Source organism: Canis aureus, chromosome 16 (genome assembly GCF_053574225.1).
Source record: "Canis aureus isolate CA01 chromosome 16, VMU_Caureus_v.1.0, whole genome shotgun sequence".
Classification (NCBI taxonomy): domain Eukaryota; kingdom Metazoa; phylum Chordata; class Mammalia; order Carnivora; family Canidae; genus Canis; species Canis aureus.
This window is the reverse complement of record NC_135626.1, coordinates 32,296,292-32,308,953: the sequence shown is the minus strand read 5'-3', so window position 1 is coordinate 32,308,953 and position 12,662 is coordinate 32,296,292. Positions and strand designations below refer to the sequence as shown.

Sequence of the window (12,662 nt, the reverse complement as noted above, 5' to 3'; positions counted from 1 at the left end):
TGAAACATTGACAGCTCTCAGCCCAGAATCAAAGACAGCCAGCTAATCAACATCTGAACAAGATATTACCACTCTGAATAACATGCCCTATTTCCAAAAATCAAAAACTCATCAGTATTTCAGCTTAGTCTGAAATTCATAAAGGAAGCATTCCAAAGCTTTGGCCTCTGTTAGCATCAAGGGATGAGGCATGCAAATTAGCACTGGCCTACAGGCCTTCCCCTGAATCACACTCACAGCAAGTGCAATGTTAGGGGACCTGCAAAATAACAGCAGTGACTTTATACCCAATTTTTCTAAAAACCTGTTAGGGAGAGCTTCATATAGAAATCTTGCATGAAATTTCTATACTCTGGGGAAATCTCAGATTATAAAGAATCTTCACCCAAAGTCCGTTATCCTTCTCATTCCCACTCTCCCCCCACAGTCCTAAGAATTATTTGTTTAAAAGATTTTATTTATTTATTCATCAGAGACACACAGAGAAAGAGAGGCAGAGACACAGGCAGAGGGAGAAGCAGGCCCCATGCCGGGAGCCCAACGTGGGACTCGATCCCGGGTCTCCAGGATCACACTCTGGGCTGAAGGCAGCACTAAACCACTGGGCCACCCGGGCTGCCCCAGTCCTAAGAATTATTAATCCACCCTCTCTTGAATGTACCTCCTTCTCCACTCTTTTTCACTGGGCATTCTTCATTTAGCAAATCTTGGAGGAATGTTTTTAAAGCATTTGAATCAGAGAAGATGCTTTGCCCTCTTTTCCAGAGTATTCTATGACTTCTACAACTTAATCTCTTAGCCTAATGGGATCTCAATCCTGACCACACACGAAAACCACCCGGAAAACTTGGAAAGACAAACATACTTTGCACATACCCAAGACCACTTAAATATCCAAGGACAAGGCCTAGAAAATTATATTTTTTAAACTCCCAAAGGGACACTGCTATTCATGTACTAAAAGTTAGATGCTTACATCAGAGGAAAAGCTACAAAGGACAGCTGACATTTCAAAGTTCCAACAAATGGTTCTCTGCTATCCTGTGTTACTATCGTAGATGAAACCCTGGACATTTTCAACAGAGTTTCATACAGCAAGGTAAGCAGGGTATAAGCAAGGGACTCAGTGCCAGGGCTCTAATCCCTGAATCACTCTGTAAGATCACAAACTATACTTTTATCTTCTTGCAGATCCCCGCCCCAAAAAGCAATTTGGAGGAAGAAGCTTCAAAACAGAAATAATCAAAATGCTGCAGTAGGAAATCTGATAGGAAACATACAGCACGAGAAGAAAAATACCAAGCGGCATTCATTAAGTTCTCCTAAGCCCTGAGAAACACTGATTTGAGGACTAGAAAAATATCATCAGTTATAATACTTGCTGTGTCTTCTAACCTGAAAGAAACTATTACGGTCAATATTTTGCTTGGATGCAGAGTCTCTGATTCTTTTAAGAATGGATTTTGTCTGCAAAGACCCCGAAGCACTTGTGAGCAGGAATTTGCCTTGTAAATCTTTGCACTTTCTGTCTCAAGCCTTCTATGCAATGACTTACTAATGATGAATAACATTGTTATGTGCTGGGTGGATTGACTGGGGAGTGGTTTAGCTCCTTCACATCACAGAGAAAGGCAGGAATGTTTGTTTAATTTCATTTCTGAAAGAAAGACCTAGATTGGCCAATGACTTTCCCAAGGCTTCATGTTGACAAAGTTAAGAATAGAGTAAGGGCAGCTTAGTGATCAGCAGCTTCAACTGGACTGCCAATATTTCTGCACAGTCTCATATTCTATTTTTTGACACCTTGTTGGAACCACTCTATATAATAAATGTATCAAAACTTCGGCCCTCTCTTCAAACATAATGTTCAGAATTGTACTTCTTATCTCATAGCTTCTGTTCATTCATACTCTTTATTTACTTATAATTTTGGCTTGGCTTGCAGATGGCCCATTGGCCACTCAGATCCATCTTTTTATCTTCAGTGTCACAAGCAATGGAAAATTTCTTTTTCTTTCTCTCTCCATATCTTTCTGCCAGTTTTTCTCTTCATATTTTTACTCAACACTAAAGGGATCTAGTTGCTTCAGGTGATTTTTTTTTGACACCAGACTTCATAAAAAAATCTGAGGCAGACTTTGTTCCTTGAGTAGGTTCTCAGGGGGGAACAATTCTCCCTAAGAGATGTTTTGGGCAAGAATGAAACTGCATTGGATCCTTTTCTGCTTTTAGGGATGACCTCTTATACCTAGCTATCACTATCTCTGAGCTCAGGTGATTCTGGTATGCATCAGAGATGAAGTCATTGTACTGAAAGCTGAATGCTTAGCTAGCATGGTAAAGTTCCAGTTATGTGCTGGGTTCTCTGTTTCCAAAATTACTATCACAGATAACATTCTGGAAATGTTGAACCATATCATATAACAACCTTATCAGGCTAACTTGCTGAATAATTACCATTACAAGGAGGTGCATTCATATTTGAGAGAAACTTTATAAATACATTTGAATTAAAGTGTTTTATCTTTAATTATACAAAAAAGGATTTTCCCCCCATCTTAAGCATCTGAAGGCAAGTGAATATAGGTTTGGTGTATATGGATTTTGGATGTGGGGAGTGGGGGTACAGGTCCTATAATTTCGTTAAACTTAGCAGGTACAGAAGGTAAATTTGATTTAGTTATTTAAAGAATAAAGGTGAACATATCATGGGGCACCTGGATGTTGCAGTTGGCTAAGTATCTGACTCTTGGTTTCAGTTCAGGTCTTGATCCCACGGTCATGAGATTGAGCCCTGCCTCGGCTCCACACCCAGTGGATTCTCTCTCCCTCTGCCACCACCTGCCTCACTCCCCACTCCCACTCCTACCCCCACTCTCTCGAACATGTGCTCTCTTTCTCAAAAAAAAAAGAAGAAAGAAAGAAAGAAAGAAAGAAAGAAAGAAAGAAAGAAAGAAAGAAAGAAAATAAAGGGGAGCATGTCAGATTACATTTTTTAAGATTTTTATTTACTTATTTGAGAGAACCAGAGCATGAGCAGGAGGAGCAGAGGGAGAGGGAGAAATTCAAGCAGACTCTGGGCTGAGCATGGAGCCCTACATGGGGCTGGATCCCATGACCCCACGAACCGAGATCACAACCTGAGTCAAAACTAAGAGTCAGACTCCCAACTGACTGCACCACCCAGGCACCCAAAGGAATGATTAATTTATTCCTTTGGGAAGCCACAATTTTTATTAATACTTTAAAATGTATTTTAAAATGTTTATTAGAGTTATATAAGCACACACATCATTTAAATTCCAAATAATGTTCTCAGGCTCATACCAAAAAGGAATAGTCTTCTTCCCATGACATCCCACAACCCAGACCTACTTCTCAGAAGCAACCATCAATATTTCAAAATGATTTGCTTATATTGCTATTTACAGTATAGTAAATAGTGAAGGATTTCAGGTCTTATTCATGGTAAATGAACATTTAATTCCCAATTGGCCCAGTGCTTCCCACTCTGGACCCTCTAGATATCCTTCCCTGTACCTTCTAAACTTGACTCAATTTCATGGAATTTTTGGCATCTTGTAGTCATAATAGCATTATTATTATTCATAAATATTGTTCATTATTGTGACCAAATAATATATTACAATGATGTTTCCTTTCCTATACAGCTCATTGCTCTTCCTAAATTTTATATTTGCTTCATTTTTTATCTGATGTTTTATGTAAAAATTAATACATTTTTAAAAATTCTTAACAGATCTTCCAAACACCTACCAGTATTATTTTCAAAATTTTCAAATACAATTTAAATTATGTAATCTCCAAATAGTCAAATGCATCAGGAAACTTCTCATATCCACATATATACATACATAGTTTTTATTCCCCACTGCCCTGAGAAGCAGTCCTTTTCTACTGGATATAGTCCAGTTCAGTCTACAGTCCTTTTCTACTTTTCTACTGGATTTGCCCCAGTCTTGCATTCTTCTAGAAGTTATGGCTGCACAGCTCTTTACTATAGATTCTTTATACAGCTAAATACAGCCTTCTCTGGAAAGCTCTTCTGTGTTAATCCTCCTGCCTCCTAAAATCCATAGCTGCCTTTCTTAGTTTATTCCTTAACTTTTTAACAATACCTACTAGTCAAGAATGGATGGCAAGTGAACATTTTGAGATCATTGATATCTTAAAATGTATCTGTCCCTCACTTAATCTTTATCAATAGTAAGTTTGGTCAAGAATTATAGTTTAGAAAGTATTATCCTTCAGAATTTTGAAGTCATCGTTCCATTGTCTTTCAACCTTCAGTGTTTCTGTTCACAAGTGTAATTCCATCCTGTTGCTTTGCCTTGTTTTGTCTTTTTTCGGGAAGCTTTTAGCATCTTATCCAATTGAGGTAAAGCTTTACTATGACATGCTTTAATGTGGGTATTTTATTGTATTGTGCTCTCCATGGGACCATAAATAGAAAGACTCATGCCCTTTGGTTCCCAGACACATTAATTTTTAGAGAATACTCAGCTCCTTTTTTCTCTAATCTCTGTTAGGTAGATGTTGGATCTCTTAACTGTTTTCTTACTTTTCATATATTTTATCTCCTGTTTTTCATCTTTGATTTATCTGGAGGAAGTATGGTTGACTATATCATTGAACAGTTTTACTGACAATGTTAAACTTCAGTGCTAAACTATGGAATTTACAATTTTTAAGGGCTATTTCTTATTCTTGCTTTTTTTTCACTAATAATAACATTCTTTATGAATTTTATAGATTCTCATGTGTTTGAGCAGTACTTTCTTTTAATAGGTACAATTTATTAAATATTTCTATATGTTAAGTAATCTGCTAAGCACATTCCAAATATCATATTCTTTAATTCTTACAAACCACTTTTCATGGAATTATTATTTTCAGAAATATTATCAGAAATATTTATAAAGATACCAAACATGAAAACTTTTAAATGCTGATCAATTCTGATTATGTAATTATTCTTCACTTTTTTGGCAAGCAAAAAAGTTTATTATTATAATTTAATTATTACGATTATATTTTTAATTTCTAGACAACTTTTTGCTGATAAATGTCAATGTTAAATCAGTTTGACTGGAGATCACAAACACCAAAACCAATGTATGTGACTATTAGAAGTGGAGGCACTATTCATGATCTGTACTTCATTACTTCTCACTCTTCACATTGTATGTATCATATTGTCATTATTTTGTTTATTTGTTTGTTTTTCAGATTTCTTACATAGTACTCTCCTCAGAGCAGGGACATGTTTTTTGTTTTTTTTTTGTTTTGTTTTTTTTTTAATTTTCTTCATAACTAGCATCCACCTCAGTGTCTGGAAAAGTAGTTACAAAAAATATTGATAACTGAACAAACTTTTAAAAAGCAAATAGTACCTGCTCATTTTATCTTATCTGCAGATATAACCTTTCATATATTTAAAGTTCTTAAAATAGGGCTTATCTATAAGTAAGGTAATATTTGTTTCAATCTTGTTATCCATAAAGAGGAGATACTGATTTGATCTGATTTCTAGGATTATTGTAGAATTAAAAAGATATTACAGGAGGATCCCAGGGTGGCTCAGCGGTTTAGTGCCTGCCTTTGGCCCAGGGTGTGATCCTGGAGTCCCGGGATCAAGTCCCACGTCAGGCTCCTTGCATGGAGCCTGCTTCTCTCTCTGCCTGTGTCTCTGCCTCTCTCTCTCCTCTCTCTCTCTCTCTCTCTCTGTGTCTCTCAAGAATAAATAAATAAAATCTTAAAAAAAAAGATATTACATGTATAGTATAACAGCATTAGCATACTGTCTGATACCTGTAAAACACTCAGTAACTGTTCACTGCAACCATTATCACCATCCTCTTCTTCATCATTACTGTCATTATGCAAAGTATAGGAGTCATGCATTCTTGTTAATTGGACTAGATTAAGATAAAGCCTGGAGTGTACAAAAGAACTTTAATTATGTGATAAAATGCATTCAAATATCATTGTTTTAAATATTGTACTGCCTGTGAAAAATGTAATGCATGGTGACAGCTTTATTTTGAAAATCAATCCAAATCAGTATTTGAAGCTTTTAAATAAATACTCCTTTAAATATTATAATATGCAGAAGTCCAGATATACTCACCTGTGAGGAATTTTTTCTGTTTTATGAAGCATATTAAACTTTATTTCTTCAAGTAAACCTTTGGCTATTGTCTCCAATCTAAATTATTTCTCCATTTCTCTATAAAGCTATAACATTTTTTTGTTATTTATTAGAATACATATAACAGTTTGTTTTGCATTTATTATAATCTATCTTTTTCAAAACTCTTACTTGATCCAAAGGTGCTTGTGTAAAAAGTCAACAACATATATAACTTTGTATCCTTCCCCAAAACAAGAACAACATCTCAGCTATGGCAACAACTTGAGACATATTTGTTGAAGTGAATGCATAAGATTAGTACAAAATTAAAATTAAATTTATGTAGCACTATTATATGGAACTTATAGTAAAGGTTATTTGCCTAAGACCATATACATTTCCTCAGGCAGGAGTTTTTTATAAATTGCTATTCTTCAAACCTACCATATATGTGACTTTTGTATGCAAGGCAGATGTTACTGACAAACACAATGTTTTATTTCTGTAACTGAGTCTTCAGTAGTGCTTACAGATTTGCATTGAGCAGTCTACTCTTTATGCTGCTCTAAAGAGCAACAACATATATATTCTAGCATAGGCTCCACTAAGGTCATGAAGCACAGCAAAATTAACTAACCCGTAAGTGGCTCAAACTCAGAATTTATCCTATGTGATAAATTAGTGTGATACATTAGTGATCAACTCAGCTATGAGCTTTAAATACTTCACTAGTAATACTGAAGTACTACTTTCAGTACTTCACACTTTAAACACTTTAAATACTCCACTACCCAGCTGTGAGCTTTAAGAATTCCACTAGAGCTTGAAGTACTTCTGGACTCTTGTAGAATCAGGTGGTGTTTATCTTAACTCAAACTGATAGGCAAGAAACATCAATACTACAAAGCACAATTAAGATGGTGTTGTTAAGAAAAACTCAAGAGAGAAAAGAGTTTTTTGTTTTTTAAGTATTTGCTTAATGTTCTCTCATTAAAATATATTTTAAAAGTTGAGAGTCAGATGGGTTCAGCAGTGAATTCTGCCAAATATTTAAGGAAGAAATTATACCAGTTTTCTATAATCTCTTCCAGAACATAAAGAAGCAGAGAGAATACTTCTTAACCCTTTCTATGAGGCCAATATTACTTTAATACTAACAAAAACATTACCAGCAAAGAAACTATAGGCCAATCTGTATCTCATGAACATAGATGCAAAAATCCTAAACAAAATATTAGCAAAAAAAAAAAAAAAATAGAAAGTCAATTAATGTAATCCATCACATCAACAGATTATGGAAGAAAAATCACAAGATTATTTCAATAGATGCAGAACAAGTTGAAAAAAATCCAACACCATGATATAATAAAAATACTCAGAAAACTAGGAATAGAAGGAAATTTCCACATATTGATAAAGAACATCTAGGAAAAAGAGGGAAAAAAACAAACGAAAAGGAAAAAAAAACAAAAACTATAGTTGACATCATACTTAATGGTGAGAAACAGGAACAAGGCAAGAATGTCCCCTCTTGTTCTTTTCATTGTTACACTGGAAGTTCTACATACTGCAACAAGACAAGAAAAGGAAATAAATGGTATCCAGATTGAGAAGGAAAAAAGAAGTCTTAAATCAGAAATGACATGATTATTATGTAGAAAATCCAGAAGAATTGCAAAACAAAATAAAACAAATAAACAAAGTCTTCTGGAACTAATAGGTGGTTATAAAAGATTGCTGGAGGGAATCCCTGGGTGGTTCAGTGGTTTAGCACCTGCCTTCAGCCCAGGATGGGATCCTGGAGTCCCAGGATGGAGTCCTGCATTGAATCCCTGCATGGAGCCTGCTTCTCCCTCTGCTTACATCTCTGTCTCTCTCTCTGTCTCCGTGTCTCTCATGAATAAATAAGTAAAACCTTTTTTTTAAAAAAAAAAAAAAGAAAGATTGCTGGATAAAAGGTTAATATACACAAATAAATCACTTTTCTATATAACAGCAACAAACAAGTGGAATTTGAAAACAATATTATTTACATTAACATCCTTAAAAAAGGAAATAGGTATAAATCTAAAAAAATATGTACAAGATCTGTATGAGACAACTATAAAGCTGATTAATATAATGGAAGACCAAAACAAATGGAGAGCTTTTCCATATACATGGATACAAAAACTCAAAATTTGCCTAGATGTTGGTTCTTCCCAAATTGACCTGTAGATTGACTTCAATCTCAATCAAAATTTCAGAAAGTTATTTTGTGGATATTCAAAATTCATTCTAAAGTTTACATGGGGAGACAAAAGACTCAGAATAGCCAATACAATATTGAAAGAGAAAAACAACAGGAATACTGCCCAGCTTCAAGACTATCTAATAGTAATCAAGACAGTGTGGTATTTGTGAAAGAATTGACAAATAGATCAATGGAAGAGAAAAGAGCCCAGAAATAGACCGCCATAATATAGACAAATTTGACAATGGATTGAAGATAGTCTTTTCAACAAATGGTGGAGCAACAGGTAGATATATATATGCAAAAAAGGAAAAAAAAAACAGAAGAGAAAGAAGAAAAAAGATAAAGAGAAGAAGAAAACAAACACAGATATCATACCCTTAACAAAAATTAACCCAAAATGGATCATAGACATAAATGTAAAATGAGAAACTATAAAACCCTAAGAAGACAGCATTGGTTAAGGTTTATATGATCTGGGTATGGTGATGACTTTTTAGATATAATAGCAAAGCACAATCCATGAAAGAAAGAATTGATAAGAAAACATCATTAAAATTAAAACCTTCTGCTCCGCAAAAGGCACTGTGAAAAAGATGAGAAAATAAGCCACAGAATGGGAGAAAATATTTGTATAAGACATATTCTTTAAAGGACTGTTATGTTACATATAAAGAACTCTTAAAATTCAACAACTGGAAAACGAACAAGCTAGTAAAAAAAAAAATGGACAAAGTCTTGAACAGACATCTTACTAGAGAAGACATATAGATGGCAATAAGCACCATGTGTCATTATGGAATTACAAATTAAAACAATAGTAAGGCGCTACCGCACACCTACCAGATTGGCCAAAATTTGAAATACTGACACACCAAATGCTGGTGAGGATGTAGGGCAACAAGAGCTGTCATTCATTCCTGGTGAGAATGAGAAATGATATAGTCACTTTGGAAGACAGACTGGCCATTTCTTGCAAAAGTAAACACACTCTTACCATATAATCTAGCAATTATTTTCTTTGATATTTACCCAGATGAATTAAAAACTTAGATCCACCCAAAAGTCTGCACATGGATATTTATAGCAGCTCTGTTCTTAACTGCCAAAATTTGAAAGCAATCAAGATGTTCTTCAGAAGATGAATGGGTAATTTGTGGTAAATCCAAACAATGGAAAATTATTCAGCACTAAGAAGAAATGACCTATCAAGCCATGAAAATATTTGGAGGAATCTTAAATGCGTATTACTAGGTGAAATCAATCTGAAAAGACTACATATTGTAGGATTCCAATTATATAACAATCTGGAAAAGGCAAAACTATGGAGTTTATAAAAAAAATTAGTGGTTGCCAATGGTCAGTAGGGAGCAGGGAGGGATGACTAGAGATTTTAGGACAGTGAAACTATTCTGTATGGTAGGTATGTATCCTTACATATTTGTCCAACCCTCTAGAATGTACAATACCAAGAGTGAGCCCTAAAGAAAATTATGGTCTTTGGATGATAATATATTGTTTCAGGTTCACTGATTGTAGCAAGTATTACTTTGTGTGGGATGTTAATTTCTTGTGTATGGGAACTACGTATATTTTGCTCAATTTTGTCATGAACCTAAAACTGCTCTAAAAAATAATGAAGTATACTGAAATTGGGAAAGCCAGAATAAACACTAAAATATTGGATTTAAAATGAAAATAAAGGAAAAGATAGCAAGGCAGACCACAATACTGACGTACAAATACACAAACATTAAATATTGGCTTTTGCTGTCCCTTAGGAATATAGCAATTTAAATAGACCTGGGGAAGGCAGCCTTTGCTGTCACAAGAATGGTTTTATGTATCAGTTTGTTAACTTTAAAATATGCCCCTGGACCCCTCAGCCCAAGATATAAAATCTGTAGGCTTGGGTAAGACCTTCACTTGAGATTTGTTTATAGTTTTTCCATATGAGCTTCTGTCACTCTACTTTGGTTCCATCAGCCATAAATTTTCCATTCGGAAATTCCTCTTGATTTTTGAACATGAAACCACTGCAAGCTATGGGCAGCTTGGGATTTCTTTTTCAATTTCTTCAAGACCAAGGAATATGCTGTACCACTTAGACTATAGCCATGTATTAGCAATCTATAGTTTCTGCCTTTGACGGCTGACAGCTCAGCAAGGGAAAATAGTATTTTGAAAGCTGTGGGAATTCAATCATCAACCATGCCCTCATGGGCTCTCTTCCAAGGTATTGGGCCTGATTAAAGGAAATGTTACTTTTGGAAGTGTGCATTGTTATCGAGCACAAGTAAAAGCAAAACACAAAATAAAACAAAATGAAAAACAAAAAAGCCAGCATACTGTTACTACGATGCATCAGTGTTCCATCTTAGCCATCTTGCATTTCCCCATTTGTTTACATTTCTTTTCTTTCCTTCACAAAAGTGAGTGTGTGTGTGTGTGTGTGTGTGTGTGTGTTTGAGTTTTTATGCTGGGAGTTACAAAATATAAAATCCAGATATAACTGAATCACATATCCTCCTCTTCTACAGTTAGAAGGTATCAAAAAAAGATGAAGAGATCTTTACCTGCATAAACACATATGAAGCCAAATCTTAGAATTTTTCTATCAAAGCAGGATATAACAGAATTATTATAGATAAGAAACAAGAGTCAAGCTCTTAGATCCACTAATTTAGGTGTTTAGAAGTCAGAAAGAATAGTACCAATGAGTCAAGGTTTACTTTCTCTCATATGTGTTTGATGAAATGGGAAAGGAGATGGGGAGGAATTGTATTTAAAAAGAGAAGTTGCTTGGCCTTAAATCTGCAGGCAGGTGAAGGCAGTTTTTAAAATTATAACATAAAAATTAGTGCTCATACAGAGGAGGAGACAGAAGTCAACTCATATCTTAATATCCAAAGTGTGCCAATGCTCCTCAATTGGTGAAAGAAGTCTAAAATACATTGCAGCTGACATTTGCTAGCTGATATGATGCTTACATGAAGCTTTTCCCCAGGCAACCAAGAGGAAGCAGGCATAGCTTCGTAACCTCACCAGTCAGAGCCCAGATTAAGCCCCACAATGGTTCAGTGACTCGATTCCCAAAATTCCAGTTGTGCTCAGATGTTGGGGCTCCTGAGCTGCCCCTATGAGACCAAGTGCTATTTTAGCAATCTCAAGGACTTGTGTGAAGATCAATACATAACCAACAGAAAGAGAAATGTGAGTATAAATGTGGCATGAGGCAAGAAGGGAGAAAGAGGATAGAAGTCTCAGTCAAGATTTGCCTCAAAATCAAAATACAAACAATAACAACAACAAAAAGCGAGAAATAATCATGCTAAATGGACAGTCAACAAAAATAACTTACTTTTTTAAGTAAGCAGTTTAAAATTTTCAAAGATATAAATGAGAGAATATCATTCATAAAAAGAATAAAGGATATTGATAAATAAGCAGACAAAGCAAAAACGACAGATTGGAAGGAATTCACTCAGAATGCAAATGGGATACTTTAGAAGATGAATATTGTTCAGAGTTACAGAGAACAGATTAGAAGACATGAATAATTATTTACTAGGCATTCAATAAGAAGAGAACAGAGAGAATGGAAAAGAAACAATATTGGAAGGAATAATGGCTGGGATTTTTCTAAAATGTAAGACATAGTCCACAGACAAATCCAGTGCACTGAGTAGTAAGGAGAAAAAAATAAAGTAAATGTATAACTACACACATTTTAGTAAAACTATGGAACATTAGGTTAAAGACAAAACATTAATTAACAAATTAAAGAAATAAAATTAGCATACAAAAAGACAAATTGCATACCTATGGATGGTGATAAGTAGCAAGCTTCTCATCAACAACATATGGGCCAGAATATAGTAGAGTAGTATCTTCAAAATGCTGAGTGAAAATAACTGGCAGTTTAGAATTCTGTAGCCAGTTATACCAGCTTTCAAGAGTTAGGATGAATTAAAAAAAAAGTCAGACTAATGGGAATTTATCATCCATACGACTTTCCTGAAAGAACTACTAAGGGAGGTACTTCAACATAAAGAAAAGGCAAGAATTTAGAAGTCTGGTGTAAGAAAAAATAATGTGATAAAAAATAATGAAATATATTTGTAAGTTTAATTCAATATTTACTATAAAATAATAATTGATTTGTGATTGAAACTTTTAGAAAGCAAGAAAAAAAAGGAACATGTGGATCAAGTGTTTTAAGAGTGGTAAAAAAAAAAAAATACAAAACAGGGGTGCCTGGAGGTGTATTTGGTT

General features: G+C 34.7%; 2 long non-coding RNA genes across 25 annotated transcripts in view; one reads left to right on the top strand and one right to left on the bottom strand.

Annotated features, from left to right (window-relative positions):
• The window catches only part of LOC144286341 (uncharacterized), a 55,202-nt gene that overhangs the window by 31,659 nt on the left and 10,881 nt on the right, over positions 1 to 12,662 (bottom strand). For 6 of the 21 annotated variants that reach the window (XR_013354394.1, XR_013354398.1, XR_013354401.1 and 3 more), the window contains one exon: positions 9,231 to 9,307. The exons of 9 other annotated variants lie outside the window; for them this stretch is intronic. This is a non-coding gene — a long non-coding RNA (uncharacterized LOC144286341). Of the gene's footprint in view, positions 1 to 9,230; positions 9,308 to 12,209; positions 12,353 to 12,662 lie in introns of those variants that run through there. 6 more of the 21 variants (XR_013354396.1, XR_013354393.1, XR_013354392.1 and 3 more) reach the window with 5 other exon arrangements.
• Positions 12,288 to 12,662, top strand: part of LOC144286343 (uncharacterized) — a 232,563-nt gene continuing 232,188 nt past the window's right edge. For all 4 annotated transcript variants that reach the window (XR_013354413.1, XR_013354415.1, XR_013354414.1 and 1 more), the window contains exon 1: positions 12,288 to 12,508. This is a non-coding gene — a long non-coding RNA (uncharacterized LOC144286343). The remainder of the gene's footprint in view (positions 12,509 to 12,662) is intronic.